The sequence below is a fragment of the Schistocerca cancellata genome, unplaced genomic scaffold (assembly GCF_023864275.1).
Source record: "Schistocerca cancellata isolate TAMUIC-IGC-003103 unplaced genomic scaffold, iqSchCanc2.1 HiC_scaffold_21, whole genome shotgun sequence".
Taxonomy (NCBI): Eukaryota; Metazoa; Arthropoda; class Insecta; order Orthoptera; family Acrididae; genus Schistocerca; species Schistocerca cancellata.
In genome coordinates, this window is record NW_026046086.1 from 16,209 (window position 1) to 42,860 (window position 26,652).

At 50.4% G+C, this 26,652-nt stretch overlaps 14 non-coding genes across 14 annotated transcripts; all 14 read right to left on the reverse strand.

The window, feature by feature from the left end:
* Positions 1 to 611: 611 nt before the first annotated feature.
* Trnal-uaa (transfer RNA leucine (anticodon UAA)) lies at positions 612 to 695 on the reverse strand. Its single transcript has one exon. It is a non-coding gene; the product is annotated as a tRNA-Leu (tRNA).
* A 1,806-nt stretch (positions 696 to 2,501) lies between these two features.
* Positions 2,502 to 2,585, reverse strand: Trnal-uaa (transfer RNA leucine (anticodon UAA)). Its single transcript has one exon. It is a non-coding gene; the product is annotated as a tRNA-Leu (tRNA).
* Positions 2,586 to 4,391: 1,806 nt separating this feature from the next.
* Positions 4,392 to 4,475, reverse strand: Trnal-uaa (transfer RNA leucine (anticodon UAA)). The gene has a single exon. It is a non-coding gene; the product is annotated as a tRNA-Leu (tRNA).
* Positions 4,476 to 6,281: 1,806 nt separating this feature from the next.
* Trnal-uaa (transfer RNA leucine (anticodon UAA)) lies at positions 6,282 to 6,365 on the reverse strand. Its single transcript has one exon. It is a non-coding gene; the product is annotated as a tRNA-Leu (tRNA).
* Positions 6,366 to 8,171: 1,806 nt separating this feature from the next.
* Positions 8,172 to 8,255, reverse strand: Trnal-uaa (transfer RNA leucine (anticodon UAA)). The gene has a single exon. It is a non-coding gene; the product is annotated as a tRNA-Leu (tRNA).
* Positions 8,256 to 10,061: 1,806 nt separating this feature from the next.
* Trnal-uaa (transfer RNA leucine (anticodon UAA)) lies at positions 10,062 to 10,145 on the reverse strand. The gene has a single exon. It is a non-coding gene; the product is annotated as a tRNA-Leu (tRNA).
* Positions 10,146 to 11,951: 1,806 nt separating this feature from the next.
* Trnal-uaa (transfer RNA leucine (anticodon UAA)) lies at positions 11,952 to 12,035 on the reverse strand. Its single transcript has one exon. It is a non-coding gene; the product is annotated as a tRNA-Leu (tRNA).
* A 1,806-nt stretch (positions 12,036 to 13,841) lies between these two features.
* Trnal-uaa (transfer RNA leucine (anticodon UAA)) lies at positions 13,842 to 13,925 on the reverse strand. Its single transcript has one exon. It is a non-coding gene; the product is annotated as a tRNA-Leu (tRNA).
* A 1,806-nt stretch (positions 13,926 to 15,731) lies between these two features.
* Trnal-uaa (transfer RNA leucine (anticodon UAA)) lies at positions 15,732 to 15,815 on the reverse strand. Its single transcript has one exon. It is a non-coding gene; the product is annotated as a tRNA-Leu (tRNA).
* A 1,806-nt stretch (positions 15,816 to 17,621) lies between these two features.
* On the reverse strand, positions 17,622 to 17,705 carry Trnal-uaa (transfer RNA leucine (anticodon UAA)). The gene has a single exon. It is a non-coding gene; the product is annotated as a tRNA-Leu (tRNA).
* Positions 17,706 to 19,511: 1,806 nt separating this feature from the next.
* Trnal-uaa (transfer RNA leucine (anticodon UAA)) lies at positions 19,512 to 19,595 on the reverse strand. Its single transcript has one exon. It is a non-coding gene; the product is annotated as a tRNA-Leu (tRNA).
* A 1,806-nt stretch (positions 19,596 to 21,401) lies between these two features.
* On the reverse strand, positions 21,402 to 21,485 carry Trnal-uaa (transfer RNA leucine (anticodon UAA)). The gene has a single exon. It is a non-coding gene; the product is annotated as a tRNA-Leu (tRNA).
* A 1,806-nt stretch (positions 21,486 to 23,291) lies between these two features.
* Positions 23,292 to 23,375, reverse strand: Trnal-uaa (transfer RNA leucine (anticodon UAA)). Its single transcript has one exon. It is a non-coding gene; the product is annotated as a tRNA-Leu (tRNA).
* A 1,806-nt stretch (positions 23,376 to 25,181) lies between these two features.
* On the reverse strand, positions 25,182 to 25,265 carry Trnal-uaa (transfer RNA leucine (anticodon UAA)). Its single transcript has one exon. It is a non-coding gene; the product is annotated as a tRNA-Leu (tRNA).
* Positions 25,266 to 26,652: the final 1,387 nt, after the last annotated feature.

The window sequence follows — 26,652 nt, forward strand, 5'->3', positions numbered from 1 at the left end:
CCGTGTACTAAGCACGCAAAAATGCTGCTTAACTTCGGTGATCGGACGAGAACCCGTGTCGTCAGCGTGGCACAGAAGTCGGCGAGAACGTTTCCAGACGTGTGGACATCTTAGTCCTTGTACAGATCACTTGAGATTTGCCTGGCAGTCTCTCGCGCTGCCTTTTAGGGAAGCAATATGGAATAGCCCTTGGTGGGACGTAACCCACAGCCTTCCCGTTATTAGCATGACACACTAACTTAGTGAGCTTACTGCCCACGCAATACGGCCGCTTCAGAACTCCAGTACCTGAACCACCGTTTCATCTATCTTTATTAAGGCCCTACGATTCATTTAAACACGTATGTGTTGCTGTTGAGGTTTTCTCGCTGTCGCTTGGAACCCAGAGCCACAACACAACGACAACGGAAACGTCCGTGAGAAGAGCTAAACCTCGACACAGGAAAAGTATGTTCCGCTATTTCTTTCCGACCGCTCGGGCTATCGGACGTGCGACGCCTGCACCGCTGTCACTGTCGTCTCTAGTAAAATCTGCATGGCGTGTTTCTGCGTAATTTACTTGTTCTATAAGATCAAGGGAGTACGTTAGTTTCAGAATGTTAAAAATGCTTTGTCAGATGTGGGGTTCGAACCCAAGCTCCCTTACGGGAACCAGAGCTTAAATCTGGCGCCTTAGACCGCTCGGCCAATCTGACGTGCGAGGCATTCGCTCCAGTGACTTCCATCTCTATCTCAAGAACCTCGCTGCGAAATCTGTTTCTTTTTTGGTAGGATGTAATTATGTCAGTTTTAGAATATTTAAGACACAATGTCAGACGTGGCGTAGGAAACGCACCCTCCCTTTCGGGAGCCAATGTGGCGCGTTGGACCGCTTTCTTCCGTCGTTTCCAGTTTGAACTGTAACTAGCAAAACTGTATTTAGTAATAGTAACATTTTCACATTGATGCAAAGAAAACTAGATATTAACGAACGGCAAATAAGGCCGTTTCCTAGCAACAGCCACGCTGTACATTACGCACTCGTGGGAAGCCAATGAAATACTTCCTGTGAGGCTCAAACTGTCGACCTTCACTTTACAATACTTAGGCACTGCCCCGGTGGGACCGACGCATACATACTGAAACGCCTTTGGATCGTCAGTGGGTACTTCATACTAGAAATTTCATATTCGCCCTGATGTGCATTAAAGGGCAGATTCTTCAGTGAAAGTTCGTTCTGCGCTCAGTTACAGTATATCGCCCTAGCAGCACCAGCAAAACGGGTTCAGATGTGCTCGCCTTCCACTCGGCGTTGAGCGCCTACAGCGAGATTGCCTTCGGCCTCTGGCGCCAGGAGGGAAGGCGACACATCACGGCGCAAGCAGCGCGTAGCAGAGGGCGGTGGTGGTGTGTCGGTCAGCATGGATGCTTCCCAAGTAGCTGGTCCGGGTTCGAAACCCGGACACCGCACGGAAGTTGTCTCCTTTACTCAGGAGAGTGTTTTCAACGCTCGCGATCGTCGAGTTTCCGAACTGTCGTGTTACGAATGGTTTTCCTTCGCCCCTCGTCGCGCTCCGCGTAGGCTAGTGCGGATTGCGATTCACAGCATCGTGTGTCCCCATGTGTCGACTTGTCTCGACTTTGCTCGGCTGACGCGAAAGCTGACGCTTGCAAATGGGCGTATATGTAGAGGACAGGCGCTAGAATCGACTGGGAGAGACCAACTCGACAAACACACAACGGACCCTTTCATTTGACTGTGGCCGCAGCTTCGCGAATTTGGGTACCGAGAGGCAAGAGACGGGTCAGCGTGCTGGACCGTATCATTACCGCGCAGCAACACCGAAAACTAAGGGAAAAGGCAAAATTAAAGAATCCAACAGCACGCAGACATCCTAGTTAGTCACCGAGCCGTGTACTAAGCACGCAAAAATGCTGCTTAACTTCGGTGATCGGACGAGAACCCGTGTCGTCAGCGTGGCACAGAAGTCGGCGAGAACGTTTCCAGACGTGTGGACATCTTAGTCCTTGTACAGATCACTTGAGATTTGCCTGGCAGTCTCTCGCGCTGCCTTTTAGGGAAGCAATATGGAATAGCCCTTGGTGGGACGTAACCCACAGCCTTCCCGTTATTAGCATGACACACTAACTTAGTGAGCTTACTGCCCACGCAATACGGCCGCTTCAGAACTCCAGTACCTGAACCACCGTTTCATCTATCTTTATTAAGGCCCTACGATTCATTTAAACACGTATGTGTTGCTGTTGAGGTTTTCTCGCTGTCGCTTGGAACCCAGAGCCACAACACAACGACAACGGAAACGTCCGTGAGAAGAGCTAAACCTCGACACAGGAAAAGTATGTTCCGCTATTTCTTTCCGACCGCTCGGGCTATCGGACGTGCGACGCCTGCACCGCTGTCACTGTCGTCTCTAGTAAAATCTGCATGGCGTGTTTCTGCGTAATTTACTTGTTCTATAAGATGAAGGGAGTACGTTAGTTTCAGAATGTTAAAAATGCTTTGTCAGATGTGGGGTTCGAACCCAAGCTCCCTTACGGGAACCAGAGCTTAAATCTGGCGCCTTAGACCGCTCGGCCAATCTGACGTGCGAGGCATTCGCTCCAGTGACTTCCATCTCTATCTCAAGAACCTCGCTGCGAAATCTGTTTCTTTTTTGGTAGGATGTAATTATGTCAGTTTTAGAATATTTAAGACACAATGTCAGACGTGGCGTAGGAAACGCACCCTCCCTTTCGGGAGCCAATGTGGCGCGTTGGACCGCTTTCTTCCGTCGTTTCCAGTTTGAACTGTAACTAGCAAAACTGTATTTAGTAATAGTAACATTTTCACATTGATGCAAAGAAAACTAGATATTAACGAACGGCAAATAAGGCCGTTTCCTAGCAACAGCCACGCTGTACATTACGCACTCGTGGGAAGCCAATGAAATACTTCCTGTGAGGCTCAAACTGTCGACCTTCACTTTACAATACTTAGGCACTGCCCCGGTGGGACCGACGCATACATACTGAAACGCCTTTGGATCGTCAGTGGGTACTTCATACTAGAAATTTCATATTCGCCCTGATGTGCATTAAAGGGCAGATTCTTCAGTGAAAGTTCGTTCTGCGCTCAGTTACAGTATATCGCCCTAGCAGCACCAGCAAAACGGGTTCAGATGTGCTCGCCTTCCACTCGGCGTTGAGCGCCTACAGCGAGATTGCCTTCGGCCTCTGGCGCCAGGAGGGAAGGCGACACATCACGGCGCAAGCAGCGCGTAGCAGAGGGCGGTGGTGGTGTGTCGGTCAGCATGGATGCTTCCCAAGTAGCTGGTCCGGGTTCGAAACCCGGACACCGCACGGAAGTTGTCTCCTTTACTCAGGAGAGTGTTTTCAACGCTCGCGATCGTCGAGTTTCCGAACTGTCGTGTTACGAATGGTTTTCCTTCGCCCCTCGTCGCGCTCCGCGTAGGCTAGTGCGGATTGCGATTCACAGCATCGTGTGTCCCCATGTGTCGACTTGTCTCGACTTTGCTCGGCTGACGCGAAAGCTGACGCTTGCAAATGGGCGTATATGTAGAGGACAGGCGCTAGAATCGACTGGGAGAGACCAACTCGACAAACACACAACGGACCCTTTCATTTGACTGTGGCCGCAGCTTCGCGAATTTGGGTACCGAGAGGCAAGAGACGGGTCAGCGTGCTGGACCGTATCATTACCGCGCAGCAACACCGAAAACTAAGGGAAAAGGCAAAATTAAAGAATCCAACAGCACGCAGACATCCTAGTTAGTCACCGAGCCGTGTACTAAGCACGCAAAAATGCTGCTTAACTTCGGTGATCGGACGAGAACCCGTGTCGTCAGCGTGGCACAGAAGTCGGCGAGAACGTTTCCAGACGTGTGGACATCTTAGTCCTTGTACAGATCACTTGAGATTTGCCTGGCAGTCTCTCGCGCTGCCTTTTAGGGAAGCAATATGGAATAGCCCTTGGTGGGACGTAACCCACAGCCTTCCCGTTATTAGCATGACACACTAACTTAGTGAGCTTACTGCCCACGCAATACGGCCGCTTCAGAACTCCAGTACCTGAACCACCGTTTCATCTATCTTTATTAAGGCCCTACGATTCATTTAAACACGTATGTGTTGCTGTTGAGGTTTTCTCGCTGTCGCTTGGAACCCAGAGCCACAACACAACGACAACGGAAACGTCCGTGAGAAGAGCTAAACCTCGACACAGGAAAAGTATGTTCCGCTATTTCTTTCCGACCGCTCGGGCTATCGGACGTGCGACGCCTGCACCGCTGTCACTGTCGTCTCTAGTAAAATCTGCATGGCGTGTTTCTGCGTAATTTACTTGTTCTATAAGATGAAGGGAGTACGTTAGTTTCAGAATGTTAAAAATGCTTTGTCAGATGTGGGGTTCGAACCCAAGCTCCCTTACGGGAACCAGAGCTTAAATCTGGCGCCTTAGACCGCTCGGCCAATCTGACGTGCGAGGCATTCGCTCCAGTGACTTCCATCTCTATCTCAAGAACCTCGCTGCGAAATCTGTTTCTTTTTTGGTAGGATGTAATTATGTCAGTTTTAGAATATTTAAGACACAATGTCAGACGTGGCGTAGGAAACGCACCCTCCCTTTCGGGAGCCAATGTGGCGCGTTGGACCGCTTTCTTCCGTCGTTTCCAGTTTGAACTGTAACTAGCAAAACTGTATTTAGTAATAGTAACATTTTCACATTGATGCAAAGAAAACTAGATATTAACGAACGGCAAATAAGGCCGTTTCCTAGCAACAGCCACGCTGTACATTACGCACTCGTGGGAAGCCAATGAAATACTTCCTGTGAGGCTCAAACTGTCGACCTTCACTTTACAATACTTAGGCACTGCCCCGGTGGGACCGACGCATACATACTGAAACGCCTTTGGATCGTCAGTGGGTACTTCATACTAGAAATTTCATATTCGCCCTGATGTGCATTAAAGGGCAGATTCTTCAGTGAAAGTTCGTTCTGCGCTCAGTTACAGTATATCGCCCTAGCAGCACCAGCAAAACGGGTTCAGATGTGCTCGCCTTCCACTCGGCGTTGAGCGCCTACAGCGAGATTGCCTTCGGCCTCTGGCGCCAGGAGGGAAGGCGACACATCACGGCGCAAGCAGCGCGTAGCAGAGGGCGGTGGTGGTGTGTCGGTCAGCATGGATGCTTCCCAAGTAGCTGGTCCGGGTTCGAAACCCGGACACCGCACGGAAGTTGTCTCCTTTACTCAGGAGAGTGTTTTCAACGCTCGCGATCGTCGAGTTTCCGAACTGTCGTGTTACGAATGGTTTTCCTTCGCCCCTCGTCGCGCTCCGCGTAGGCTAGTGCGGATTGCGATTCACAGCATCGTGTGTCCCCATGTGTCGACTTGTCTCGACTTTGCTCGGCTGACGCGAAAGCTGACGCTTGCAAATGGGCGTATATGTAGAGGACAGGCGCTAGAATCGACTGGGAGAGACCAACTCGACAAACACACAACGGACCCTTTCATTTGACTGTGGCCGCAGCTTCGCGAATTTGGGTACCGAGAGGCAAGAGACGGGTCAGCGTGCTGGACCGTATCATTACCGCGCAGCAACACCGAAAACTAAGGGAAAAGGCAAAATTAAAGAATCCAACAGCACGCAGACATCCTAGTTAGTCACCGAGCCGTGTACTAAGCACGCAAAAATGCTGCTTAACTTCGGTGATCGGACGAGAACCCGTGTCGTCAGCGTGGCACAGAAGTCGGCGAGAACGTTTCCAGACGTGTGGACATCTTAGTCCTTGTACAGATCACTTGAGATTTGCCTGGCAGTCTCTCGCGCTGCCTTTTAGGGAAGCAATATGGAATAGCCCTTGGTGGGACGTAACCCACAGCCTTCCCGTTATTAGCATGACACACTAACTTAGTGAGCTTACTGCCCACGCAATACGGCCGCTTCAGAACTCCAGTACCTGAACCACCGTTTCATCTATCTTTATTAAGGCCCTACGATTCATTTAAACACGTATGTGTTGCTGTTGAGGTTTTCTCGCTGTCGCTTGGAACCCAGAGCCACAACACAACGACAACGGAAACGTCCGTGAGAAGAGCTAAACCTCGACACAGGAAAAGTATGTTCCGCTATTTCTTTCCGACCGCTCGGGCTATCGGACGTGCGACGCCTGCACCGCTGTCACTGTCGTCTCTAGTAAAATCTGCATGGCGTGTTTCTGCGTAATTTACTTGTTCTATAAGATGAAGGGAGTACGTTAGTTTCAGAATGTTAAAAATGCTTTGTCAGATGTGGGGTTCGAACCCAAGCTCCCTTACGGGAACCAGAGCTTAAATCTGGCACCTTAGACCGCTCGGCCAATCTGACGTGCGAGGCATTCGCTCCAGTGACTTCCATCTCTATCTCAAGAATCTCGCTGCGAAATCTGTTTCTTTTTTGGTAGGATGTAATTATGTCAGTTTTAGAATATTTAAGACACAATGTCAGACGTGGCGTAGGAAACGCACCCTCCCTTTCGGGAGCCAATGTGGCGCGTTGGACCGCTTTCTTCCGTCGTTTCCAGTTTGAACTGTAACTAGCAAAACTGTATTTAGTAATAGTAACATTTTCACATTGATGCAAAGAAAACTAGATATTAACGAACGGCAAATAAGGCCGTTTCCTAGCAACAGCCACGCTGTACATTACGCACTCGTGGGAAGCCAATGAAATACTTCCTGTGAGGCTCAAACTGTCGACCTTCACTTTACAATACTTAGGCACTGCCCCGGTGGGACCGACGCATACATACTGAAACGCCTTTGGATCGTCAGTGGGTACTTCATACTAGAAATTTCATATTCGCCCTGATGTGCATTAAAGGGCAGATTCTTCAGTGAAAGTTCGTTCTGCGCTCAGTTACAGTATATCGCCCTAGCAGCACCAGCAAAACGGGTTCAGATGTGCTCGCCTTCCACTCGGCGTTGAGCGCCTACAGCGAGATTGCCTTCGGCCTCTGGCGCCAGGAGGGAAGGCGACACATCACGGCGCAAGCAGCGCGTAGCAGAGGGCGGTGGTGGTGTGTCGGTCAGCATGGATGCTTCCCAAGTAGCTGGTCCGGGTTCGAAACCCGGACACCGCACGGAAGTTGTCTCCTTTACTCAGGAGAGTGTTTTCAACGCTCGCGATCGTCGAGTTTCCGAACTGTCGTGTTACGAATGGTTTTCCTTCGCCCCTCGTCGCGCTCCGCGTAGGCTAGTGCGGATTGCGATTCACAGCATCGTGTGTCCCCATGTGTCGACTTGTCTCGACTTTGCTCGGCTGACGCGAAAGCTGACGCTTGCAAATGGGCGTATATGTAGAGGACAGGCGCTAGAATCGACTGGGAGAGACCAACTCGACAAACACACAACGGACCCTTTCATTTGACTGTGGCCGCAGCTTCGCGAATTTGGGTACCGAGAGGCAAGAGACGGGTCAGCGTGCTGGACCGTATCATTACCGCGCAGCAACACCGAAAACTAAGGGAAAAGGCAAAATTAAAGAATCCAACAGCACGCAGACATCCTAGTTAGTCACCGAGCCGTGTACTAAGCACGCAAAAATGCTGCTTAACTTCGGTGATCGGACGAGAACCCGTGTCGTCAGCGTGGCACAGAAGTCGGCGAGAACGTTTCCAGACGTGTGGACATCTTAGTCCTTGTACAGATCACTTGAGATTTGCCTGGCAGTCTCTCGCGCTGCCTTTTAGGGAAGCAATATGGAATAGCCCTTGGTGGGACGTAACCCACAGCCTTCCCGTTATTAGCATGACACACTAACTTAGTGAGCTTACTGCCCACGCAATACGGCCGCTTCAGAACTCCAGTACCTGAACCACCGTTTCATCTATCTTTATTAAGGCCCTACGATTCATTTAAACACGTATGTGTTGCTGTTGAGGTTTTCTCGCTGTCGCTTGGAACCCAGAGCCACAACACAACGACAACGGAAACGTCCGTGAGAAGAGCTAAACCTCGACACAGGAAAAGTATGTTCCGCTATTTCTTTCCGACCGCTCGGGCTATCGGACGTGCGACGCCTGCACCGCTGTCACTGTCGTCTCTAGTAAAATCTGCATGGCGTGTTTCTGCGTAATTTACTTGTTCTATAAGATGAAGGGAGTACGTTAGTTTCAGAATGTTAAAAATGCTTTGTCAGATGTGGGGTTCGAACCCAAGCTCCCTTACGGGAACCAGAGCTTAAATCTGGCGCCTTAGACCGCTCGGCCAATCTGACGTGCGAGGCATTCGCTCCAGTGACTTCCATCTCTATCTCAAGAACCTCGCTGCGAAATCTGTTTCTTTTTTGGTAGGATGTAATTATGTCAGTTTTAGAATATTTAAGACACAATGTCAGACGTGGCGTAGGAAACGCACCCTCCCTTTCGGGAGCCAATGTGGCGCGTTGGACCGCTTTCTTCCGTCGTTTCCAGTTTGAACTGTAACTAGCAAAACTGTATTTAGTAATAGTAACATTTTCACATTGATGCAAAGAAAACTAGATATTAACGAACGGCAAATAAGGCCGTTTCCTAGCAACAGCCACGCTGTACATTACGCACTCGTGGGAAGCCAATGAAATACTTCCTGTGAGGCTCAAACTGTCGACCTTCACTTTACAATACTTAGGCACTGCCCCGGTGGGACCGACGCATACATACTGAAACGCCTTTGGATCGTCAGTGGGTACTTCATACTAGAAATTTCATATTCGCCCTGATGTGCATTAAAGGGCAGATTCTTCAGTGAAAGTTCGTTCTGCGCTCAGTTACAGTATATCGCCCTAGCAGCACCAGCAAAACGGGTTCAGATGTGCTCGCCTTCCACTCGGCGTTGAGCGCCTACAGCGAGATTGCCTTCGGCCTCTGGCGCCAGGAGGGAAGGCGACACATCACGGCGCAAGCAGCGCGTAGCAGAGGGCGGTGGTGGTGTGTCGGTCAGCATGGATGCTTCCCAAGTAGCTGGTCCGGGTTCGAAACCCGGACACCGCACGGAAGTTGTCTCCTTTACTCAGGAGAGTGTTTTCAACGCTCGCGATCGTCGAGTTTCCGAACTGTCGTGTTACGAATGGTTTTCCTTCGCCCCTCGTCGCGCTCCGCGTAGGCTAGTGCGGATTGCGATTCACAGCATCGTGTGTCCCCATGTGTCGACTTGTCTCGACTTTGCTCGGCTGACGCGAAAGCTGACGCTTGCAAATGGGCGTATATGTAGAGGACAGGCGCTAGAATCGACTGGGAGAGACCAACTCGACAAACACACAACGGACCCTTTCATTTGACTGTGGCCGCAGCTTCGCGAATTTGGGTACCGAGAGGCAAGAGACGGGTCAGCGTGCTGGACCGTATCATTACCGCGCAGCAACACCGAAAACTAAGGGAAAAGGCAAAATTAAAGAATCCAACAGCACGCAGACATCCTAGTTAGTCACCGAGCCGTGTACTAAGCACGCAAAAATGCTGCTTAACTTCGGTGATCGGACGAGAACCCGTGTCGTCAGCGTGGCACAGAAGTCGGCGAGAACGTTTCCAGACGTGTGGACATCTTAGTCCTTGTACAGATCACTTGAGATTTGCCTGGCAGTCTCTCGCGCTGCCTTTTAGGGAAGCAATATGGAATAGCCCTTGGTGGGACGTAACCCACAGCCTTCCCGTTATTAGCATGACACACTAACTTAGTGAGCTTACTGCCCACGCAATACGGCCGCTTCAGAACTCCAGTACCTGAACCACCGTTTCATCTATCTTTATTAAGGCCCTACGATTCATTTAAACACGTATGTGTTGCTGTTGAGGTTTTCTCGCTGTCGCTTGGAACCCAGAGCCACAACACAACGACAACGGAAACGTCCGTGAGAAGAGCTAAACCTCGACACAGGAAAAGTATGTTCCGCTATTTCTTTCCGACCGCTCGGGCTATCGGACGTGCGACGCCTGCACCGCTGTCACTGTCGTCTCTAGTAAAATCTGCATGGCGTGTTTCTGCGTAATTTACTTGTTCTATAAGATGAAGGGAGTACGTTAGTTTCAGAATGTTAAAAATGCTTTGTCAGATGTGGGGTTCGAACCCAAGCTCCCTTACGGGAACCAGAGCTTAAATCTGGCGCCTTAGACCGCTCGGCCAATCTGACGTGCGAGGCATTCGCTCCAGTGACTTCCATCTCTATCTCAAGAACCTCGCTGCGAAATCTGTTTCTTTTTTGGTAGGATGTAATTATGTCAGTTTTAGAATATTTAAGACACAATGTCAGACGTGGCGTAGGAAACGCACCCTCCCTTTCGGGAGCCAATGTGGCGCGTTGGACCGCTTTCTTCCGTCGTTTCCAGTTTGAACTGTAACTAGCAAAACTGTATTTAGTAATAGTAACATTTTCACATTGATGCAAAGAAAACTAGATATTAACGAACGGCAAATAAGGCCGTTTCCTAGCAACAGCCACGCTGTACATTACGCACTCGTGGGAAGCCAATGAAATACTTCCTGTGAGGCTCAAACTGTCGACCTTCACTTTACAATACTTAGGCACTGCCCCGGTGGGACCGACGCATACATACTGAAACGCCTTTGGATCGTCAGTGGGTACTTCATACTAGAAATTTCATATTCGCCCTGATGTGCATTAAAGGGCAGATTCTTCAGTGAAAGTTCGTTCTGCGCTCAGTTACAGTATATCGCCCTAGCAGCACCAGCAAAACGGGTTCAGATGTGCTCGCCTTCCACTCGGCGTTGAGCGCCTACAGCGAGATTGCCTTCGGCCTCTGGCGCCAGGAGGGAAGGCGACACATCACGGCGCAAGCAGCGCGTAGCAGAGGGCGGTGGTGGTGTGTCGGTCAGCATGGATGCTTCCCAAGTAGCTGGTCCGGGTTCGAAACCCGGACACCGCACGGAAGTTGTCTCCTTTACTCAGGAGAGTGTTTTCAACGCTCGCGATCGTCGAGTTTCCGAACTGTCGTGTTACGAATGGTTTTCCTTCGCCCCTCGTCGCGCTCCGCGTAGGCTAGTGCGGATTGCGATTCACAGCATCGTGTGTCCCCATGTGTCGACTTGTCTCGACTTTGCTCGGCTGACGCGAAAGCTGACGCTTGCAAATGGGCGTATATGTAGAGGACAGGCGCTAGAATCGACTGGGAGAGACCAACTCGACAAACACACAACGGACCCTTTCATTTGACTGTGGCCGCAGCTTCGCGAATTTGGGTACCGAGAGGCAAGAGACGGGTCAGCGTGCTGGACCGTATCATTACCGCGCAGCAACACCGAAAACTAAGGGAAAAGGCAAAATTAAAGAATCCAACAGCACGCAGACATCCTAGTTAGTCACCGAGCCGTGTACTAAGCACGCAAAAATGCTGCTTAACTTCGGTGATCGGACGAGAACCCGTGTCGTCAGCGTGGCACAGAAGTCGGCGAGAACGTTTCCAGACGTGTGGACATCTTAGTCCTTGTACAGATCACTTGAGATTTGCCTGGCAGTCTCTCGCGCTGCCTTTTAGGGAAGCAATATGGAATAGCCCTTGGTGGGACGTAACCCACAGCCTTCCCGTTATTAGCATGACACACTAACTTAGTGAGCTTACTGCCCACGCAATACGGCCGCTTCAGAACTCCAGTACCTGAACCACCGTTTCATCTATCTTTATTAAGGCCCTACGATTCATTTAAACACGTATGTGTTGCTGTTGAGGTTTTCTCGCTGTCGCTTGGAACCCAGAGCCACAACACAACGACAACGGAAACGTCCGTGAGAAGAGCTAAACCTCGACACAGGAAAAGTATGTTCCGCTATTTCTTTCCGACCGCTCGGGCTATCGGACGTGCGACGCCTGCACCGCTGTCACTGTCGTCTCTAGTAAAATCTGCATGGCGTGTTTCTGCGTAATTTACTTGTTCTATAAGATGAAGGGAGTACGTTAGTTTCAGAATGTTAAAAATGCTTTGTCAGATGTGGGGTTCGAACCCAAGCTCCCTTACGGGAACCAGAGCTTAAATCTGGCGCCTTAGACCGCTCGGCCAATCTGACGTGCGAGGCATTCGCTCCAGTGACTTCCATCTCTATCTCAAGAACCTCGCTGCGAAATCTGTTTCTTTTTTGGTAGGATGTAATTATGTCAGTTTTAGAATATTTAAGACACAATGTCAGACGTGGCGTAGGAAACGCACCCTCCCTTTCGGGAGCCAATGTGGCGCGTTGGACCGCTTTCTTCCGTCGTTTCCAGTTTGAACTGTAACTAGCAAAACTGTATTTAGTAATAGTAACATTTTCACATTGATGCAAAGAAAACTAGATATTAACGAACGGCAAATAAGGCCGTTTCCTAGCAACAGCCACGCTGTACATTACGCACTCGTGGGAAGCCAATGAAATACTTCCTGTGAGGCTCAAACTGTCGACCTTCACTTTACAATACTTAGGCACTGCCCCGGTGGGACCGACGCATACATACTGAAACGCCTTTGGATCGTCAGTGGGTACTTCATACTAGAAATTTCATATTCGCCCTGATGTGCATTAAAGGGCAGATTCTTCAGTGAAAGTTCGTTCTGCGCTCAGTTACAGTATATCGCCCTAGCAGCACCAGCAAAACGGGTTCAGATGTGCTCGCCTTCCACTCGGCGTTGAGCGCCTACAGCGAGATTGCCTTCGGCCTCTGGCGCCAGGAGGGAAGGCGACACATCACGGCGCAAGCAGCGCGTAGCAGAGGGCGGTGGTGGTGTGTCGGTCAGCATGGATGCTTCCCAAGTAGCTGGTCCGGGTTCGAAACCCGGACACCGCACGGAAGTTGTCTCCTTTACTCAGGAGAGTGTTTTCAACGCTCGCGATCGTCGAGTTTCCGAACTGTCGTGTTACGAATGGTTTTCCTTCGCCCCTCGTCGCGCTCCGCGTAGGCTAGTGCGGATTGCGATTCACAGCATCGTGTGTCCCCATGTGTCGACTTGTCTCGACTTTGCTCGGCTGACGCGAAAGCTGACGCTTGCAAATGGGCGTATATGTAGAGGACAGGCGCTAGAATCGACTGGGAGAGACCAACTCGACAAACACACAACGGACCCTTTCATTTGACTGTGGCCGCAGCTTCGCGAATTTGGGTACCGAGAGGCAAGAGACGGGTCAGCGTGCTGGACCGTATCATTACCGCGCAGCAACACCGAAAACTAAGGGAAAAGGCAAAATTAAAGAATCCAACAGCACGCAGACATCCTAGTTAGTCACCGAGCCGTGTACTAAGCACGCAAAAATGCTGCTTAACTTCGGTGATCGGACGAGAACCCGTGTCGTCAGCGTGGCACAGAAGTCGGCGAGAACGTTTCCAGACGTGTGGACATCTTAGTCCTTGTACAGATCACTTGAGATTTGCCTGGCAGTCTCTCGCGCTGCCTTTTAGGGAAGCAATATGGAATAGCCCTTGGTGGGACGTAACCCACAGCCTTCCCGTTATTAGCATGACACACTAACTTAGTGAGCTTACTGCCCACGCAATACGGCCGCTTCAGAACTCCAGTACCTGAACCACCGTTTCATCTATCTTTATTAAGGCCCTACGATTCATTTAAACACGTATGTGTTGCTGTTGAGGTTTTCTCGCTGTCGCTTGGAACCCAGAGCCACAACACAACGACAACGGAAACGTCCGTGAGAAGAGCTAAACCTCGACACAGGAAAAGTATGTTCCGCTATTTCTTTCCGACCGCTCGGGCTATCGGACGTGCGACGCCTGCACCGCTGTCACTGTCGTCTCTAGTAAAATCTGCATGGCGTGTTTCTGCGTAATTTACTTGTTCTATAAGATGAAGGGAGTACGTTAGTTTCAGAATGTTCAAAATGCTTTGTCAGATGTGGGGTTCGAACCCAAGCTCCCTTACGGGAACCAGAGCTTAAATCTGGCGCCTTAGACCGCTCGGCCAATCTGACGTGCGAGGCATTCGCTCCAGTGACTTCCATCTCTATCTCAAGAACCTCGCTGCGAAATCTGTTTCTTTTTTGGTAGGATGTAATTATGTCAGTTTTAGAATATTTAAGACACAATGTCAGACGTGGCGTAGGAAACGCACCCTCCCTTTCGGGAGCCAATGTGGCGCGTTGGACCGCTTTCTTCCGTCGTTTCCAGTTTGAACTGTAACTAGCAAAACTGTATTTAGTAATAGTAACATTTTCACATTGATGCAAAGAAAACTAGATATTAACGAACGGCAAATAAGGCCGTTTCCTAGCAACAGCCACGCTGTACATTACGCACTCGTGGGAAGCCAATGAAATACTTCCTGTGAGGCTCAAACTGTCGACCTTCACTTTACAATACTTAGGCACTGCCCCGGTGGGACCGACGCATACATACTGAAACGCCTTTGGATCGTCAGTGGGTACTTCATACTAGAAATTTCATATTCGCCCTGATGTGCATTAAAGGGCAGATTCTTCAGTGAAAGTTCGTTCTGCGCTCAGTTACAGTATATCGCCCTAGCAGCACCAGCAAAACGGGTTCAGATGTGCTCGCCTTCCACTCGGCGTTGAGCGCCTACAGCGAGATTGCCTTCGGCCTCTGGCGCCAGGAGGGAAGGCGACACATCACGGCGCAAGCAGCGCGTAGCAGAGGGCGGTGGTGGTGTGTCGGTCAGCATGGATGCTTCCCAAGTAGCTGGTCCGGGTTCGAAACCCGGACACCGCACGGAAGTTGTCTCCTTTACTCAGGAGAGTGTTTTCAACGCTCGCGATCGTCGAGTTTCCGAACTGTCGTGTTACGAATGGTTTTCCTTCGCCCCTCGTCGCGCTCCGCGTAGGCTAGTGCGGATTGCGATTCACAGCATCGTGTGTCCCCATGTGTCGACTTGTCTCGACTTTGCTCGGCTGACGCGAAAGCTGACGCTTGCAAATGGGCGTATATGTAGAGGACAGGCGCTAGAATCGACTGGGAGAGACCAACTCGACAAACACACAACGGACCCTTTCATTTGACTGTGGCCGCAGCTTCGCGAATTTGGGTACCGAGAGGCAAGAGACGGGTCAGCGTGCTGGACCGTATCATTACCGCGCAGCAACACCGAAAACTAAGGGAAAAGGCAAAATTAAAGAATCCAACAGCACGCAGACATCCTAGTTAGTCACCGAGCCGTGTACTAAGCACGCAAAAATGCTGCTTAACTTCGGTGATCGGACGAGAACCCGTGTCGTCAGCGTGGCACAGAAGTCGGCGAGAACGTTTCCAGACGTGTGGACATCTTAGTCCTTGTACAGATCACTTGAGATTTGCCTGGCAGTCTCTCGCGCTGCCTTTTAGGGAAGCAATATGGAATAGCCCTTGGTGGGACGTAACCCACAGCCTTCCCGTTATTAGCATGACACACTAACTTAGTGAGCTTACTGCCCACGCAATACGGCCGCTTCAGAACTCCAGTACCTGAACCACCGTTTCATCTATCTTTATTAAGGCCCTACGATTCATTTAAACACGTATGTGTTGCTGTTGAGGTTTTCTCGCTGTCGCTTGGAACCCAGAGCCACAACACAACGACAACGGAAACGTCCGTGAGAAGAGCTAAACCTCGACACAGGAAAAGTATGTTCCGCTATTTCTTTCCGACCGCTCGGGCTATCGGACGTGCGACGCCTGCACCGCTGTCACTGTCGTCTCTAGTAAAATCTGCATGGCGTGTTTCTGCGTAATTTACTTGTTCTATAAGATGAAGGGAGTACGTTAGTTTCAGAATGTTCAAAATGCTTTGTCAGATGTGGGGTTCGAACCCAAGCTCCCTTACGGGAACCAGAGCTTAAATCTGGCGCCTTAGACCGCTCGGCCAATCTGACGTGCGAGGCATTCGCTCCAGTGACTTCCATCTCTATCTCAAGAACCTCGCTGCGAAATCTGTTTCTTTTTTGGTAGGATGTAATTATGTCAGTTTTAGAATATTTAAGACACAATGTCAGACGTGGCGTAGGAAACGCACCCTCCCTTTCGGGAGCCAATGTGGCGCGTTGGACCGCTTTCTTCCGTCGTTTCCAGTTTGAACTGTAACTAGCAAAACTGTATTTAGTAATAGTAACATTTTCACATTGATGCAAAGAAAACTAGATATTAACGAACGGCAAATAAGGCCGTTTCCTAGCAACAGCCACGCTGTACATTACGCACTCGTGGGAAGCCAATGAAATACTTCCTGTGAGGCTCAAACTGTCGACCTTCACTTTACAATACTTAGGCACTGCCCCGGTGGGACCGACGCATACATACTGAAACGCCTTTGGATCGTCAGTGGGTACTTCATACTAGAAATTTCATATTCGCCCTGATGTGCATTAAAGGGCAGATTCTTCAGTGAAAGTTCGTTCTGCGCTCAGTTACAGTATATCGCCCTAGCAGCACCAGCAAAACGGGTTCAGATGTGCTCGCCTTCCACTCGGCGTTGAGCGCCTACAGCGAGATTGCCTTCGGCCTCTGGCGCCAGGAGGGAAGGCGACACATCACGGCGCAAGCAGCGCGTAGCAGAGGGCGGTGGTGGTGTGTCGGTCAGCATGGATGCTTCCCAAGTAGCTGGTCCGGGTTCGAAACCCGGACACCGCACGGAAGTTGTCTCCTTTACTCAGGAGAGTGTTTTCAACGCTCGCGATCGTCGAGTTTCCGAACTGTCGTGTTACGAATGGTTTTCCTTCGCCCCTCGTCGCGCTCCGCGTAGGCTAGTGCGGATTGCGATTCACAGCATCGTGTGTCCCCATGTGTCGACTTGTCTCGACTTTGCTCGGCTGACGCGAAAGCTGACGCTTGCAAATGGGCGTATATGTAGAGGACAGGCGCTAGAATCGACTGGGAGAGACCAACTCGACAAACACACAACGGACCCTTTCATTTGACTGTGGCCGCAGCTTCGCGAATTTGGGTACCGAGAGGCAAGAGACGGGTCAGCGTGCTGGACCGTATCATTACCGCGCAGCAACACCGAAAACTAAGGGAAAAGGCAAAATTAAAGAATCCAACAGCACGCAGACATCCTAGTTAGTCACCGAGCCGTGTACTAAGCACGCAAAAATGCTGCTTAACTTCGGTGATCGGACGAGAACCCGTGTCGTCAGCGTGGCACAGAAGTCGGCGAGAACGTTTCCAGACGTGTGGACATCTTAGTCCTTGTACAGATCACTTGAGATTTGCCTGGCAGTCTCTCGCGCTGCCTTTTAGGGAAGCAATATGGAATAGCCCTTGGTGGGACGTAACCCACAGCCTTCCCGTTATTAGCATGACACACTAACTTAGTGAGCTTACTGCCCACGCAATACGGCCGCTTCAGAACTCCAGTACCTGAACCACCGTTTCATCTATCTTTATTAAGGCCCTACGATTCATTTAAACACGTATGTGTTGCTGTTGAGGTTTTCTCGCTGTCGCTTGGAACCCAGAGCCACAACACAACGACAACGGAAACGTCCGTGAGAAGAGCTAAACCTCGACACAGGAAAAGTATGTTCCGCTATTTCTTTCCGACCGCTCGGGCTATCGGACGTGCGACGCCTGCACCGCTGTCACTGTCGTCTCTAGTAAAATCTGCATGGCGTGTTTCTGCGTAATTTACTTGTTCTATAAGATGAAGGGAGTACGTTAGTTTCAGAATGTTAAAAATGCTTTGTCAGATGTGGGGTTCGAACCCAAGCTCCCTTACGGGAACCAGAGCTTAAATCTGGCGCCTTAGACCGCTCGGCCAATCTGACGTGCGAGGCATTCGCTCCAGTGACTTCCATCTCTATCTCAAGAACCTCGCTGCGAAATCTGTTTCTTTTTTGGTAGGATGTAATTATGTCAGTTTTAGAATATTTAAGACACAATGTCAGACGTGGCGTAGGAAACGCACCCTCCCTTTCGGGAGCCAATGTGGCGCGTTGGACCGCTTTCTTCCGTCGTTTCCAGTTTGAACTGTAACTAGCAAAACTGTATTTAGTAATAGTAACATTTTCACATTGATGCAAAGAAAACTAGATATTAACGAACGGCAAATAAGGCCGTTTCCTAGCAACAGCCACGCTGTACATTACGCACTCGTGGGAAGCCAATGAAATACTTCCTGTGAGGCTCAAACTGTCGACCTTCACTTTACAATACTTAGGCACTGCCCCGGTGGGACCGACGCATACATACTGAAACGCCTTTGGATCGTCAGTGGGTACTTCATACTAGAAATTTCATATTCGCCCTGATGTGCATTAAAGGGCAGATTCTTCAGTGAAAGTTCGTTCTGCGCTCAGTTACAGTATATCGCCCTAGCAGCACCAGCAAAACGGGTTCAGATGTGCTCGCCTTCCACTCGGCGTTGAGCGCCTACAGCGAGATTGCCTTCGGCCTCTGGCGCCAGGAGGGAAGGCGACACATCACGGCGCAAGCAGCGCGTAGCAGAGGGCGGTGGTGGTGTGTCGGTCAGCATGGATGCTTCCCAAGTAGCTGGTCCGGGTTCGAAACCCGGACACCGCACGGAAGTTGTCTCCTTTACTCAGGAGAGTGTTTTCAACGCTCGCGATCGTCGAGTTTCCGAACTGTCGTGTTACGAATGGTTTTCCTTCGCCCCTCGTCGCGCTCCGCGTAGGCTAGTGCGGATTGCGATTCACAGCATCGTGTGTCCCCATGTGTCGACTTGTCTCGACTTTGCTCGGCTGACGCGAAAGCTGACGCTTGCAAATGGGCGTATATGTAGAGGACAGGCGCTAGAATCGACTGGGAGAGACCAACTCGACAAACACACAACGGACCCTTTCATTTGACTGTGGCCGCAGCTTCGCGAATTTGGGTACCGAGAGGCAAGAGACGGGTCAGCGTGCTGGACCGTATCATTACCGCGCAGCAACACCGAAAACTAAGGGAAAAGGCAAAATTAAAGAATCCAACAGCACGCAGACATCCTAGTTAGTCACCGAGCCGTGTACTAAGCACGCAAAAATGCTGCTTAACTTCGGTGATCGGACGAGAACCCGTGTCGTCAGCGTGGCACAGAAGTCGGCGAGAACGTTTCCAGACGTGTGGACATCTTAGTCCTTGTACAGATCACTTGAGATTTGCCTGGCAGTCTCTCGCGCTGCCTTTTAGGGAAGCAATATGGAATAGCCCTTGGTGGGACGTAACCCACAGCCTTCCCGTTATTAGCATGACACACTAACTTAGTGAGCTTACTGCCCACGCAATACGGCCGCTTCAGAACTCCAGTACCTGAACCACCGTTTCATCTATCTTTATTAAGGCCCTACGATTCATTTAAACACGTATGTGTTGCTGTTGAGGTTTTCTCGCTGTCGCTTGGAACCCAGAGCCACAACACAACGACAACGGAAACGTCCGTGAGAAGAGCTAAACCTCGACACAGGAAAAGTATGTTCCGCTATTTCTTTCCGACCGCTCGGGCTATCGGACGTGCGACGCCTGCACCGCTGTCACTGTCGTCTCTAGTAAAATCTGCATGGCGTGTTTCTGCGTAATTTACTTGTTCTATAAGATGAAGGGAGTACGTTAGTTTCAGAATGTTCAAAATGCTTTGTCAGATGTGGGGTTCGAACCCAAGCTCCCTTACGGGAACCAGAGCTTAAATCTGGCGCCTTAGACCGCTCGGCCAATCTGACGTGCGAGGCATTCGCTCCAGTGACTTCCATCTCTATCTCAAGAACCTCGCTGCGAAATCTGTTTCTTTTTTGGTAGGATGTAATTATGTCAGTTTTAGAATATTTAAGACACAATGTCAGACGTGGCGTAGGAAACGCACCCTCCCTTTCGGGAGCCAATGTGGCGCGTTGGACCGCTTTCTTCCGTCGTTTCCAGTTTGAACTGTAACTAGCAAAACTGTATTTAGTAATAGTAACATTTTCACATTGATGCAAAGAAAACTAGATATTAACGAACGGCAAATAAGGCCGTTTCCTAGCAACAGCCACGCTGTACATTACGCACTCGTGGGAAGCCAATGAAATACTTCCTGTGAGGCTCAAACTGTCGACCTTCACTTTACAATACTTAGGCACTGCCCCGGTGGGACCGACGCATACATACTGAAACGCCTTTGGATCGTCAGTGGGTACTTCATACTAGAAATTTCATATTCGCCCTGATGTGCATTAAAGGGCAGATTCTTCAGTGAAAGTTCGTTCTGCGCTCAGTTACAGTATATCGCCCTAGCAGCACCAGCAAAACGGGTTCAGATGTGCTCGCCTTCCACTCGGCGTTGAGCGCCTACAGCGAGATTGCCTTCGGCCTCTGGCGCCAGGAGGGAAGGCGACACATCACGGCGCAAGCAGCGCGTAGCAGAGGGCGGTGGTGGTGTGTCGGTCAGCATGGATGCTTCCCAAGTAGCTGGTCCGGGTTCGAAACCCGGACACCGCACGGAAGTTGTCTCCTTTACTCAGGAGAGTGTTTTCAACGCTCGCGATCGTCGAGTTTCCGAACTGTCGTGTTACGAATGGTTTTCCTTCGCCCCTCGTCGCGCTCCGCGTAGGCTAGTGCGGATTGCGATTCACAGCATCGTGTGTCCCCATGTGTCGACTTGTCTCGACTTTGCTCGGCTGACGCGAAAGCTGACGCTTGCAAATGGGCGTATATGTAGAGGACAGGCGCTAGAATCGACTGGGAGAGACCAACTCGACAAACACACAACGGACCCTTTCATTTGACTGTGGCCGCAGCTTCGCGAATTTGGGTACCGAGAGGCAAGAGACGGGTCAGCGTGCTGGACCGTATCATTACCGCGCAGCAACACCGAAAACTAAGGGAAAAGGCAAAATTAAAGAATCCAACAGCACGCAGACATCCTAGTTAGTCACCGAGCCGTGTACTAAGCACGCAAAAATGCTGCTTAACTTCGGTGATCGGACGAGAACCCGTGTCGTCAGCGTGGCACAGAAGTCGGCGAGAACGTTTCCAGACGTGTGGACATCTTAGTCCTTGTACAGATCACTTGAGATTTGCCTGGCAGTCTCTCGCGCTGCCTTTTAGGGAAGCAATATGGAATAGCCCTTGGTGGGACGTAACCCACAGCCTTCCCGTTATTAGCATGACACACTAACTTAGTGAGCTTACTGCCCACGCAATACGGCCGCTTCAGAACTCCAGTACCTGAACCACCGTTTCATCTATCTTTATTAAGGCCCTACGATTCATTTAAACACGTATGTGTTGCTGTTGAGGTTTTCTCGCTGTCGCTTGGAACCCAGAGCCACAACACAACGACAACGGAAACGTCCGTGAGAAGAGCTAAACCTCGACACAGGAAAAGTATGTTCCGCTATTTCTTTCCGACCGCTCGGGCTATCGGACGTGCGACGCCTGCACCGCTGTCACTGTCGTCTCTAGTAAAATCTGCATGGCGTGTTTCTGCGTAATTTACTTGTTCTATAAGATGAAGGGAGTACGTTAGTTTCAGAATGTTCAAAATGCTTTGTCAGATGTGGGGTTCGAACCCAAGCTCCCTTACGGGAACCAGAGCTTAAATCTGGCGCCTTAGACCGCTCGGCCAATCTGACGTGCGAGGCATTCGCTCCAGTGACTTCCATCTCTATCTCAAGAACCTCGCTGCGAAATCTGTTTCTTTTTTGGTAGGATGTAATTATGTCAGTTTTAGAATATTTAAGACACAATGTCAGACGTGGCGTAGGAAACGCACCCTCCCTTTCGGGAGCCAATGTGGCGCGTTGGACCGCTTTCTTCCGTCGTTTCCAGTTTGAACTGTAACTAGCAAAACTGTATTTAGTAATAGTAACATTTTCACATTGATGCAAAGAAAACTAGATATTAACGAACGGCAAATAAGGCCGTTTCCTAGCAACAGCCACGCTGTACATTACGCACTCGTGGGAAGCCAATGAAATACTTCCTGTGAGGCTCAAACTGTCGACCTTCACTTTACAATACTTAGGCACTGCCCCGGTGGGACCGACGCATACATACTGAAACGCCTTTGGATCGTCAGTGGGTACTTCATACTAGAAATTTCATATTCGCCCTGATGTGCATTAAAGGGCAGATTCTTCAGTGAAAGTTCGTTCTGCGCTCAGTTACAGTATATCGCCCTAGCAGCACCAGCAAAACGGGTTCAGATGTGCTCGCCTTCCACTCGGCGTTGAGCGCCTACAGCGAGATTGCCTTCGGCCTCTGGCGCCAGGAGGGAAGGCGACACATCACGGCGCAAGCAGCGCGTAGCAGAGGGCGGTGGTGGTGTGTCGGTCAGCATGGATGCTTCCCAAGTAGCTGGTCCGGGTTCGAAACCCGGACACCGCACGGAAGTTGTCTCCTTTACTCAGGAGAGTGTTTTCAACGCTCGCGATCGTCGAGTTTCCGAACTGTCGTGTTACGAATGGTTTTCCTTCGCCCCTCGTCGCGCTCCGCGTAGGCTAGTGCGGATTGCGATTCACAGCATCGTGTGTCCCCATGTGTCGACTTGTCTCGACTTTGCTCGGCTGACGCGAAAGCTGACGCTTGCAAATGGGCGTATATGTAGAGGACAGGCGCTAGAATCGACTGGGAGAGACCAACTCGACAAACACACAACGGACCCTTTCATTTGACTGTGGCCGCAGCTTCGCGAATTTGGGTACCGAGAGGCAAGAGACGGGTCAGCGTGCTGGACCGTATCATTACCGCGCAGCAACACCGAAAACTAAGGGAAAAGGCAAAATTAAAGAATCCAACAGCACGCAGACATCCTAGTTAGTCACCGAGCCGTGTACTAAGCACGCAAAAATGCTGCTTAACTTCGGTGATCGGACGAGAACCCGTGTCGTCAGCGTGGCACAGAAGTCGGCGAGAACGTTTCCAGACGTGTGGACATCTTAGTCCTTGTACAGATCACTTGAGATTTGCCTGGCAGTCTCTCGCGCTGCCTTTTAGGGAAGCAATATGGAATAGCCCTTGGTGGGACGTAACCCACAGCCTTCCCGTTATTAGCATGACACACTAACTTAGTGAGCTTACTGCCCACGCAATACGGCCGCTTCAGAACTCCAGTACCTGAACCACCGTTTCATCTATCTTTATTAAGGCCCTACGATTCATTTAAACACGTATGTGTTGCTGTTGAGGTTTTCTCGCTGTCGCTTGGAACCCAGAGCCACAACACAACGACAACGGAAACGTCCGTGAGAAGAGCTAAACCTCGACACAGGAAAAGTATGTTCCGCTATTTCTTTCCGACCGCTCGGGCTATCGGACGTGCGACGCCTGCACCGCTGTCACTGTCGTCTCTAGTAAAATCTGCATGGCGTGTTTCTGCGTAATTTACTTGTTCTATAAGATGAAGGGAGTACGTTAGTTTCAGAATGTTCAAAATGCTTTGTCAGATGTGGGGTTCGAACCCAAGCTCCCTTACGGGAACCAGAGCTTAAATCTGGCGCCTTAGACCGCTCGGCCAATCTGACGTGCGAGGCATTCGCTCCAGTGACTTCCATCTCTATCTCAAGAACCTCGCTGCGAAATCTGTTTCTTTTTTGGTAGGATGTAATTATGTCAGTTTTAGAATATTTAAGACACAATGTCAGACGTGGCGTAGGAAACGCACCCTCCCTTTCGGGAGCCAATGTGGCGCGTTGGACCGCTTTCTTCCGTCGTTTCCAGTTTGAACTGTAACTAGCAAAACTGTATTTAGTAATAGTAACATTTTCACATTGATGCAAAGAAAACTAGATATTAACGAACGGCAAATAAGGCCGTTTCCTAGCAACAGCCACGCTGTACATTACGCACTCGTGGGAAGCCAATGAAATACTTCCTGTGAGGCTCAAACTGTCGACCTTCACTTTACAATACTTAGGCACTGCCCCGGTGGGACCGACGCATACATACTGAAACGCCTTTGGATCGTCAGTGGGTACTTCATACTAGAAATTTCATATTCGCCCTGATGTGCATTAAAGGGCAGATTCTTCAGTGAAAGTTCGTTCTGCGCTCAGTTACAGTATATCGCCCTAGCAGCACCAGCAAAACGGGTTCAGATGTGCTCGCCTTCCACTCGGCGTTGAGCGCCTACAGCGAGATTGCCTTCGGCCTCTGGCGCCAGGAGGGAAGGCGACACATCACGGCGCAAGCAGCGCGTAGCAGAGGGCGGTGGTGGTGTGTCGGTCAGCATGGATGCTTCCCAAGTAGCTGGTCCGGGTTCGAAACCCGGACACCGCACGGAAGTTGTCTCCTTTACTCAGGAGAGTGTTTTCAACGCTCGCGATCGTCGAGTTTCCGAACTGTCGTGTTACGAATGGTTTTCCTTCGCCCCTCGTCGCGCTCCGCGTAGGCTAGTGCGGATTGCGATTCACAGCATCGTGTGTCCCCATGTGTCGACTTGTCTCGACTTTGCTCGGCTGACGCGAAAGCTGACGCTTGCAAATGGGCGTATATGTAGAGGACAGGCGCTAGAATCGACTGGGAGAGACCAACTCGACAAACACACAACGGACCCTTTCATTTGACTGTGGCCGCAGCTTCGCGAATTTGGGTACCGAGAGGCAAGAGACGGGTCAGCGTGCTGGACCGTATCATTACCGCGCAGCAACACCGAAAACTAAGGGAAAAGGCAAAATTAAAGAATCCAACAGCACGCAGACATCCTAGTTAGTCACCGAGCCGTGTACTAAGCACGCAAAAATGCTGCTTAACTTCGGTGATCGGACGAGAACCCGTGTCGTCAGCGTGGCACAGAAGTCGGCGAGAACGTTTCCAGACGTGTGGACATCTTAGTCCTTGTACAGATCACTTGAGATTTGCCTGGCAGTCTCTCGCGCTGCCTTTTAGGGAAGCAATATGGAATAGCCCTTGGTGGGACGTAACCCACAGCCTTCCCGTTATTAGCATGACACACTAACTTAGTGAGCTTACTGCCCACGCAATACGGCCGCTTCAGAACTCCAGTACCTGAACCACCGTTTCATCTATCTTTATTAAGGCCCTACGATTCATTTAAACACGTATGTGTTGCTGTTGAGGTTTTCTCGCTGTCGCTTGGAACCCAGAGCCACAACACAACGACAACGGAAACGTCCGTGAGAAGAGCTAAACCTCGACACAGGAAAAGTATGTTCCGCTATTTCTTTCCGACCGCTCGGGCTATCGGACGTGCGACGCCTGCACCGCTGTCACTGTCGTCTCTAGTAAAATCTGCATGGCGTGTTTCTGCGTAATTTACTTGTTCTATAAGATGAAGGGAGTACGTTAGTTTCAGAATGTTCAAAATGCTTTGTCAGATGTGGGGTTCGAACCCAAGCTCCCTTACGGGAACCAGAGCTTAAATCTGGCGCCTTAGACCGCTCGGCCAATCTGACGTGCGAGGCATTCGCTCCAGTGACTTCCATCTCTATCTCAAGAACCTCGCTGCGAAATCTGTTTCTTTTTTGGTAGGATGTAATTATGTCAGTTTTAGAATATTTAAGACACAATGTCAGACGTGGCGTAGGAAACGCACCCTCCCTTTCGGGAGCCAATGTGGCGCGTTGGACCGCTTTCTTCCGTCGTTTCCAGTTTGAACTGTAACTAGCAAAACTGTATTTAGTAATAGTAACATTTTCACATTGATGCAAAGAAAACTAGATATTAACGAACGGCAAATAAGGCCGTTTCCTAGCAACAGCCACGCTGTACATTACGCACTCGTGGGAAGCCAATGAAATACTTCCTGTGAGGCTCAAACTGTCGACCTTCACTTTACAATACTTAGGCACTGCCCCGGTGGGACCGACGCATACATACTGAAACGCCTTTGGATCGTCAGTGGGTACTTCATACTAGAAATTTCATATTCGCCCTGATGTGCATTAAAGGGCAGATTCTTCAGTGAAAGTTCGTTCTGCGCTCAGTTACAGTATATCGCCCTAGCAGCACCAGCAAAACGGGTTCAGATGTGCTCGCCTTCCACTCGGCGTTGAGCGCCTACAGCGAGATTGCCTTCGGCCTCTGGCGCCAGGAGGGAAGGCGACACATCACGGCGCAAGCAGCGCGTAGCAGAGGGCGGTGGTGGTGTGTCGGTCAGCATGGATGCTTCCCAAGTAGCTGGTCCGGGTTCGAAACCCGGACACCGCACGGAAGTTGTCTCCTTTACTCAGGAGAGTGTTTTCAACGCTCGCGATCGTCGAGTTTCCGAACTGTCGTGTTACGAATGGTTTTCCTTCGCCCCTCGTCGCGCTCCGCGTAGGCTAGTGCGGATTGCGATTCACAGCATCGTGTGTCCCCATGTGTCGACTTGTCTCGACTTTGCTCGGCTGACGCGAAAGCTGACGCTTGCAAATGGGCGTATATGTAGAGGACAGGCGCTAGAATCGACTGGGAGAGACCAACTCGACAAACACACAACGGACCCTTTCATTTGACTGTGGCCGCAGCTTCGCGAATTTGGGTACCGAGAGGCAAGAGACGGGTCAGCGTGCTGGACCGTATCATTACCGCGCAGCAACACCGAAAACTAAGGGAAAAGGCAAAATTAAAGAATCCAACAGCACGCAGACATCCTAGTTAGTCACCGAGCCGTGTACTAAGCACGCAAAAATGCTGCTTAACTTCGGTGATCGGACGAGAACCCGTGTCGTCAGCGTGGCACAGAAGTCGGCGAGAACGTTTCCAGACGTGTGGACATCTTAGTCCTTGTACAGATCACTTGAGATTTGCCTGGCAGTCTCTCGCGCTGCCTTTTAGGGAAGCAATATGGAATAGCCCTTG